The 8,893-nt window shown below is 45.1% G+C and overlaps 1 pseudogene; it reads left to right on the top strand.

The window, feature by feature from the left end:
* The first annotated feature begins 6,553 nt into the window (after window positions 1–6,553).
* LOC116886629 lies at window positions 6,554–8,475 on the top strand (annotated as a pseudogene).
* The last annotated feature ends 418 nt before the right edge of the window (window positions 8,476–8,893 follow it).

Below are 8,893 nucleotides of genomic sequence, written 5' to 3'. Positions count from 1 at the left end.
GCGTTGGAAATCCAGTGACACCAGGCTGAGGTCAATGCGGCAAAAGCAGAACAAAGCGATGAGTGGCCCGGAGGGCAGTGCCTGAGGTGAATTCGAAGATGCAGAGAGGCTCAGTCGTCTAAGAGATGACACCTCAGATATCACCATAAGGAGCCTTGAAAGGACTCAAAATACCACGAGAAAGGAAAAGAAAGCCTGCACTGCATTCTGCAGGTGCCCCTTCCTAAAACAGCCTGTCAGTTGAGCAGGCCCTAGAAGTAAAACTACCTTTGTCTCTGTGTTATCCTGTACAGTATTGTTACTACTGGCCACATGTCGCTACTGAGCCCTTGAAATATACTGGAAAAAAATGGCAGGTACTGCCAGTCTAAAAATACATGACATCAAAGAATAGTGCAGAGAAAGACATTACAGATGAAGGCACTTGCTGTGGTACCTAATAAACGAAGTTCAGTCCCAGGGACACACATACTGTAAGGCCAGAATAGATTCTGCCAAATTATCTTCTGACCTCCAACAGGCACCAGGGTACATGTGCAACCACACATGTGCATACACAGTCATAGGTAAACATAAAATGTTAAAAGCATAGTGCAGCCAGATGTGGTGGCACACACCTTTAGTCCCCAGTACACAGGAGGCAGAGGTCAGCAAATTTCTGTAAGTTGCAGCCTTGGTCTACCTAGGCAGTCCCAGGACAGCCTACATAAAGAGGCCCTGGCTGGGGGAAAATAAATAAATAAATAAATAAATAAATAAATAAATAGTTCAAGGTTGGGAATGTGGTCACTTGGTATAGTGCTTGTCTAGCTTACACACACACAAGGCACAAAGCACAAGATATATGTTTAAAAGTAGAAAAAGCTTGCAACCTTTCTTACGGGTAAAACACAAGAATAACAGTGTGTTAAAATATGCTATTAAAACTAAGTTCCGGGGTTGGGGATTTAGCTCAGTGGTAGAGCGCTTGCCTAGCGAGCGCAAGGCCCTGGGTTCGGTCGCCAGCTCCGAAAAAAAAGAACAAAAAAAAAAAAAACTAAGTTCCCTGGTTATTTTTGTTGTGGTTCTGGAGACTGAATATGGGGCTCCACGCCATGCCGCACCTCTTGGGGGTTGAGGGTGGTGTTTTGAAGGGGTTTGTTTCTTTGTTTGATTGGTTGATTGATTGGTTGATTAATCGGTTGATTGATTGATTGATTTTGATTTGATTTGGTGTCCGTGTTCTGAATTTTGAGGGTCAATCAAAGAGAGTCACTGAAGGATGGGCTAAGGCCTTGCTGGCAGCAGGGAGACTGAATTGCAAACAGGCAGGCAAAAGCATAAGTATTGATTGTTACACAAAAGTTGGGTTTTGGGTAAAACAAGTCCCTCCTAACAAAGCCCCTAACCTAACCTATGTTTCCTGAAGGAAAACCTCACAGCCCTGCAACTTTAGTTCTTACTGTGCACTGTCCTCAGCATTCAGTAATGCAAGCTGTTCCAGATGTGCCAGGACTGCCCTGCGACCAAGGTCAAGCAAAGGTGTAAAACTCCTTCAAAAAAACAACTACGGCTAATAGAAAACATCACTGGTCTCTACGGTGATTTCTTCAAGGTCAAAGTACTTCTAGAAAACAACTGTTCATTCTGATGTCTACCCTAGATACAGTGGAAAACAACTATTTCATCTGTTTACCCTAGATATAATGATTCTACTACAATTCCTACTACAGTTTGGTTTTTTTTTTACTTTTTTTTTAGTGTGTGTGTGTGTATAAGATGACTTACAGAACTCATTCCTATTCTTTTTGTGGGCCTTAGGGATTGTTGTGTAGCCATTTCTCTAAGATTTAACATTCCATCTTTTAGGGACCCTCACTGAAACACAGGATGCTCCCTGGCATAATGGCATACACCCTTATCCCAGCATTTGGAAGCAAAAAGCATACAGGTAGATCTCTGTAGGTTTAAGGATAGCCTGGTCTCCAGAGTGAGTTCCAGGACAGTCAGAGCTATGTAGAGAGACAAAGTCATAGGACCATCTAATCCAAAGCAGAAAAATCATTTGACAAAATTCAACCTGCCTTCGTGACAAAAGTCCTCAGAGAGGGTAGGTCTGGAGGGAATATGCCTCAACATAATAAAGGCTGTGCATGACAAACCAGCGCCAATATCATCCTCGATGGAGAAAAGCACAAAGCAATCTCACTGAAGTCAGAGATGAGGCAGGGCCCCCCACTCCTTTCCAACACCCTGCTCAAAGCACTGGCTGGAGCAATAAGGCAAAGAAGGGAATTAGAGGATTACAAGCAGGAGAGGCCTCCAAACAGCTCTGTTAGCAGCTGACAGATTACCCATCAGAGAGCCCAAGTAACCCACCAGAAAACTTTCAGAAACAATCGACAATGTCAGAAAGACTTATGTATACTGCTGGCTTTATGCCAGCCTGAAGGGAAGGCACCCCGACTGAGAAAACGCCTCCATAAAATTGGGCTGTGGGGAACCTGTAGGACATTTTCTTAATTAGTGTCTGAGGTGGCCCATTAGGTTGGTGCCATCCCTGAGCTGGTGGTCCTGGGTTCTATAAGAAAGCAGACTAAGCAAGCCATGTGAGCAAGCCAGTAAGCAGCACCCCTCCATGGCCTCTGCCTCAGTCCCTGCCTCCAGGTTCCAGGCTGCTTGAGTTCCTGTCCTGACTTTCTTCAGTGAAGGACCATGATGTGGTAATGTAAGCCAAATTGTCCCTTCCTTCCTGTGGTGGTCTGAAATGGCCCCTATAAGTTCATAGAGTGAATGCTTGGTCACCAGGGAGTGACAGTGCTTGAAAGGATTAGGAGTTGTGGCTTTGTTGGGGTAGGTATGTCACTGGGGGAGGTGGGCTCTGAGCCCAGGTTCAGTGGCTTCTCTTTCTGCTGACTGTGCATCCAGATGGAAAACCACTCGGCTACCATGTCTGCCTGTGAGCTGCCTTCACGCTCCCTGCCACGAAGGTAGTGAACTTCTGAAACTGTGAGTAAGCCCCCATTAAATGCTTTCTTTTATAGGAGTTGCCATGGACACTGTGTCTCTTCACAGCAATAGAATGCTGGCTAAGACACCTCCCCAACTTGCTTTTGGTCATGGTGTTACCCTAGCTAGATTAAGGGGCAATACAGAAAACTGACTTTTACAAGAATCGGTAGCCTTGCTATACACTAACAACAGACGCACTGACAAAGAAATCATGGGCTGTCACGAAGACCAGTGGAGAACAGAAGACCCATGCATCATGAGCGCACAGCCATCTAATTGAAAACTATGCCAAAAGCATACACTGGGGGAAAGGTCACATTTTCAACGCCTGACACTGGGAAACCCAGATATCCACATGCACGCTGGCATTAGGCCGCATCTATTATCTGGCACAGAAATTACCTCCAACTTTATCAAAGACCGAAACACGGATGAGGCCTGGAACATTGAGACTGCTAGAAGATGGCGTAGTGAACCCTGTCCTACTCTTTTCTGATGCTACCATATTTTCTACAAGGCCAAACATTGACACTCGGGACCTCATAAAACGAAAAAGTGAAGGAAACAAGTGAAGAGGAACCCACAGAGTGAGGGAGATTCTTGGCCAGCTGTACACCTAACATAGGATTACTATCCAGAAAATACAAAGAACTCAAAAACAAAGAGTTTTTAAATAACTGGTTTAAAAATTGGGCTGTGGATCTGAACAGACACATTTTCAGTAGAAGAAATAAAAAAGGCTAACAGATAGCTCAAAGTATTCATCATTCTTTAGAGTTAGAATAACAGAAACTGGGGTTGGGGATTTAGCTCAGTGGTAGAGCGCTTGCCTAGGAAGCACAAGGCCCTGGGTTCGGTCCCCAGCTCCGAAAAAAAAAGAACCAAAAAAAAAAAAAAAAAAGAATAACAGAAACTAAACTTTGAGGTTTTCATCTCAGTTCTGTCAGAATGGATAAAACCAATAAAACAACCATTAACAGATTCTAGAAGGTGTGTGGGGAAAGGTGACCCCTCATTCACTGCTGGGTAGATGGCAAACTGGTGTAGCCCCTACAGAAATCAGTATGAGAATCCTCAAAAAAACCCAAAAAATAAACCTACTGTATAATCCAGCTACATTGCTCCTTGGCATATGACCAAAGGACAATCTTTTTTTTTTTTTCTTTTTTCTTTTTTTCGGAGCTGGGGACCGAACCCAGGGCCTTGCGCTCGCTAGGCAAGCGCTCTACCGCTGAGCTAAATCCCCAACCCCTAACCAAAGGACAATCTTATCCACAGACGCTCGCTCAGCCGTGTTGCAAACAATCTAAATGTTCCCTAACCGATGATTGGCTAATGACAAGGTGGTACAGATACTCTATGCAATACTATTCTGTTCTGCTGTGAAGATAACTGGAATTGTGAAATGTCCTGCCCTGACACTCAGGGACTGAGGTGGGGGGCAGACCAGAAGATGATGGCCTCTGGATATTAACCCTCTGTTCTGGGGACCAGGGCTGATGGCTTCTGGCAATTGACTCCTGCTGAAAGCAGTAGAGGATTAGAAAAGAAATTTAATTACTTGGACTCTTTACCCTTTAACTCAGGGGCCTCTCACTAACCTGCCGAAAGGCTTGTTAACTCTTTGTGAGGGCTGGGGAGATGACTCAGAGTTTAAGAGCACTGACTACTCTTCCAGAGGTCCAGAGTTCAATTCCCAGCAACCACATGGTGGTTGGTTCATTACTGTCTAAAATGAGATTTGGTGCCCTCTTCTGGCCTGCAGTATATATGCAGGTAGAACATATACAAAATGTATACAAAATTTATTTTGTGTACAAAATAAATAACTCTGACTCCACAGAGAAAGAAGGATAAAGAGAAACTCATACATACAGACAAACAGACATATATACACAATCATTTTTCGCTCCTCCCTTTTTTAGCTTCTTAGGCAAAAGGTATTTATAAAATCCTCACAGATAAAATATTAGACAAAAGGGAGTTACAGAAGGACGACAATAGTAAACTCGAAGGGTTGGGGATTTAGCTCAGTGGTAGATCTCTTGCCTAGCAAGCGCAAGGCCCTGGGTTCGGTCCCCAGCTCCGAAAAAAAGAAAAAAGAAAAAAAAATAGTAAACTCGAAGCAGTGTTTCATTCTGTAAGCTCATTATAAGTTTGAAGCCACAGTTTCACATGGCCTCGCTTTACCGTAGTGCACACCTGTGGCCTCATCCTTGGACCTGACCCAGGACAAATGTGTTTTTCCTTGATCGTTACTTTGTTTCCTAGTGCAGTCTACACGCCTTAACTCTATTTGCAGCTCTTTGTTTTTTACCAGGAGTTTAAAATTACTTGAATCAATTCAGGAGCTTTATTATATCATTATCAGGAATTATGAGATTATCAATTCATCTAAACAGCATTATTACATGATAGTACCCCTTCACATTCCTGTGCAGGAAGTTTGCCAAATAGGGTGAGCTAATGCCGGGATTCATCAGCCTATGCAAGGGTGGCCGGGAAGACACATCAGCAGCAAGAAGCAATCCTGGGGTGAAATCTCTGCGGTCCATGTCTCTCAAAGCACACCCATTGTTGCCATGCAAAACACTGGGGGCCATTCCAGAAAACTCACTTGCTTCCCATAACCTTTCCTACATGGCTTATGCCAATAAATTTGCAGGGAAATGAATGGAACGTGTAACTAAAATTGATTCTATTAAATGAAATGACATGAGTTTTAAAGAGAAATGCCATGAGTTTTCTCGAATTTGAGGCTCCTGGCCCCAAATCTTTAGATTTAGGTCCATAACCTGACCTGCAGAAACCAAGAAATTTAAAAAGAACCATGACAGGGGAGTGCCAGAGAGGGGAATAACAGGGAGGGGCCAAGTGATATGAAGGATGAGGTGGGGGATAGAGGTGGCTTTAATTTCAGAATGGAAGGAAAGTCAACACAGAATGAGACAGGGGAAAGGGAATGAATGACACTGAGGCTGCTTGAAAAAGCTGCAGAGAGTCACACTGTTTTATAATTTTTAAAGATTTATTTCTTATATATAAATACACTGTAACTGTCTTCAGACACACCAGAAGAGGGCATCAGATCCCATTACAGATGGCTGTGAGCCACTGTGTGTTGCTGGGATATGAACTCAGGGCCTCTGGAAGAGCAGTCAGCGCTCTTAACCACTGAGCCATCTCTCCAGCCCGTTTACTTATAATTATATACAATACAAGTGAACGTGCATATTGTTTCAGTGAAGCTGTGCCAGTCAGGGAACTAATGCACCCTCCAAGACCCCAACAGCTGTACTATCTGGCAGAAGCCGCAGTGCAGGCATGAGAAACCCTTTTTCAAGGCTCCCCTAAACAATACAGACTATTGCTGTTGCCCTTGGTTACCAGAGGTTACCAGAGGTTAAAGATGCTGAAGATACCACGTGGTTCAGACACAAGATTTAGAGATTTCAGCTGGATCTGACCTAAAGCCTCTTTCCTGAGGAAGCTTTCACAGTTCTAGAAGGTGCTATGCAAGCTGCCAACAGAGGGATGAAGTCAATCGTCTTACCCAGCTGTGATGCCTGTGAAGCACAATGGCCAGCACATCCCTAGAGGAGCAGAGCAGTACTTAGATCTTAGCAGTAACAAGCAGCTGTCTAATTGGATTGCAGGCCTGCTCGGCAAGTGGAAGTCACGCCTGGTACTATAAACCTAGCCAGTTACAGTGGCTGGTGAGGTCATGGATCTTAGAGGAGAACCTATTGTCTTTACTAACCCTGCTACCTTCTAGATTCTTATCTTTATACCCACAGGCAAGTGTAGCTCTGCTCCTCATCAAGAAGCAGATTTTCTCCGTGTGGTTGACATTATAGAAAGCCATGTCTGTTGAAAATGCAGAGAGTAACTGATCCTGGGGTGCCCAGACCCAGTGGAGACATCTAAAACACAACCCCTTTGTCTCAGTTAGGGTTTCTATCGCTGTGAAGAGACACCAATGACTATAGCCTTGTTAAAAGCAAGCCTTGACTTTCCTTCTTATAAAGGAAAACATTTCACTGGGCCTGGCTTACAGCGTCAGAGATTTAGTCCATGGTCATCATGGTGGGAGGCATGGCCATGGGCAGGCACGCATGGTGCTGGAGGAGCGGAGTTCTACATCAGGATCCGCAGAAGGAGACTGTGAGCCATACTGGGTGTAGCTTGAGCAGTATAGCCTCAAAGCCTGCCCACACAGTGACACACTTTCTCCAACAAGGACACACCTCCTAGTAGTACAACTCCTTATGGGCCAAGCATTCAAACACATGAGTCTATAGGAGCCATGCCTACCAAAACCACCACACCCCACATCGAAAAAGAGAGGCTGAAAAGTTTGTAAGGGTCAGAGGGGCAGGAAGTCTGCTGTGTGGTTCTGTGTCCTGGGAAATGACAGGGAAGCCCCACCTGTAGTACCTCAATAAGATGACTGATTAACTAAGATCTGAGTAATGAGATCACCAAAAGACGCAGTAATGTGGAAGAAGGAAATCTCACAGGGCCCCACTTTAGACAGAACTACAGGAAACTAAAAACTGCAGAGAGAGGGAGAATTGGTCTTCCCCAGGGATGAGTCCCCTAATTGATTATCCACTACTAAATGCTCACATATGCTGAAATCACATGTGTATAGATGGTCTCAGCCGTTTCTTCTTTAGAAAACACCACAGCAGGAGGCCCAGGATCAGCAGGTGACAGCTCCCACGGAGGATTCAGCAGCCATTTTAGGGGCCAAGGTAATGAGTGGTTGAAGATGTGGCTGTGGTCAAAGCCACTGGGCTTGTGGACGTAAAGCCAAAGACAAGGAGTGGATCCCTGTCACCAAGCTGGGCTGCCTGGACATGATCAAGTCCTTGCAGGAGATCTACCTGTTCTCCCTGCCCATTATGGAATCTGAGATTATTGACTTTTTCCTGGATTCATCTAAAGGATGAGGTTCTGAAGGTCCTGCCAGTGCAGCTGGACAAAGGACCAGATTCAAGACTTTTGTCAATATTGGGGACTACAGTGGTCACATTGGCCTTGATGTTAAGTGCCCCAAGCAGGTAGCCACCACCATCCGAAGGGCCATCATCTGGGCCAAGCTTTCCATGGTCCCTGTGCAGACAGGCTACTGAGGGAACAAGACTGGCAAGTCCCACACTGTGCCATGCAAGGTGACAGGCCGCTGTGGCTCTGTGCTGGTGCGTCTCATCCCTGCACCCAGAGGCACTGGCATTGTCTCTGCTCCTGTGCCCAAGAAGCTGATGCTGCTGGCCAGTATAGATGACTGCTACACTTCAGCCAGAGGCTGCACTGCCACCCTGGGCAACTTGGCCAAGGCCAGCATTGATGCCACCTCCAAGACCTACAGATACCTGACCCCTGACCTCTGGAAAGAGATTGTTCAGGTCTCCTTATCAGGAATTCACTGACCATCTTGTGAAAACCCACACTAGCCTGCCCAGAGGAGCCAGGGTTTGACTGTGGCTACCATATAAGGGTTTTTATACACGAAAAATAAATGAATTAAATCTGGTTTAAAAAAAAATGGCGGAACTGCCTTGAATCCCAGCATTCTGGAAGCAGAGGCAGGCAGATCTCTAAGTTCGAGACCATCCTGGTCTACAGAGCAAGATCCAGGACAACCAGGGCTACATAGAGAAGCCCTGCCTTACACCCCCAACCCCAAAATAAACGACTCAGCTGGTTATAACAGTAAAGGAAGAGAGACCATGAACTTGAGAAGTCGTGGTAGAGGGCTATGCCAGGTACTAGAATAGGGGAGCAGTTAGATGGAAATGAGGTAATACTTTTAGATTTTGCATTATGTCTCCAAATGCTTTAGCTGTATACATGTATGTGTACCACATATGAACCTGTTGGGTCCTTGAAACTGTGG

The sequence above is a fragment of the Rattus rattus genome, chromosome 17 (genome assembly GCF_011064425.1).
Source record: "Rattus rattus isolate New Zealand chromosome 17, Rrattus_CSIRO_v1, whole genome shotgun sequence".
NCBI lineage: Eukaryota > Metazoa > Chordata > Mammalia > Rodentia > Muridae > Rattus > Rattus rattus.
The sequence above is the reverse complement of the archived record's forward strand: the minus strand, read 5'-3'. Positions and strand labels throughout refer to the sequence as shown.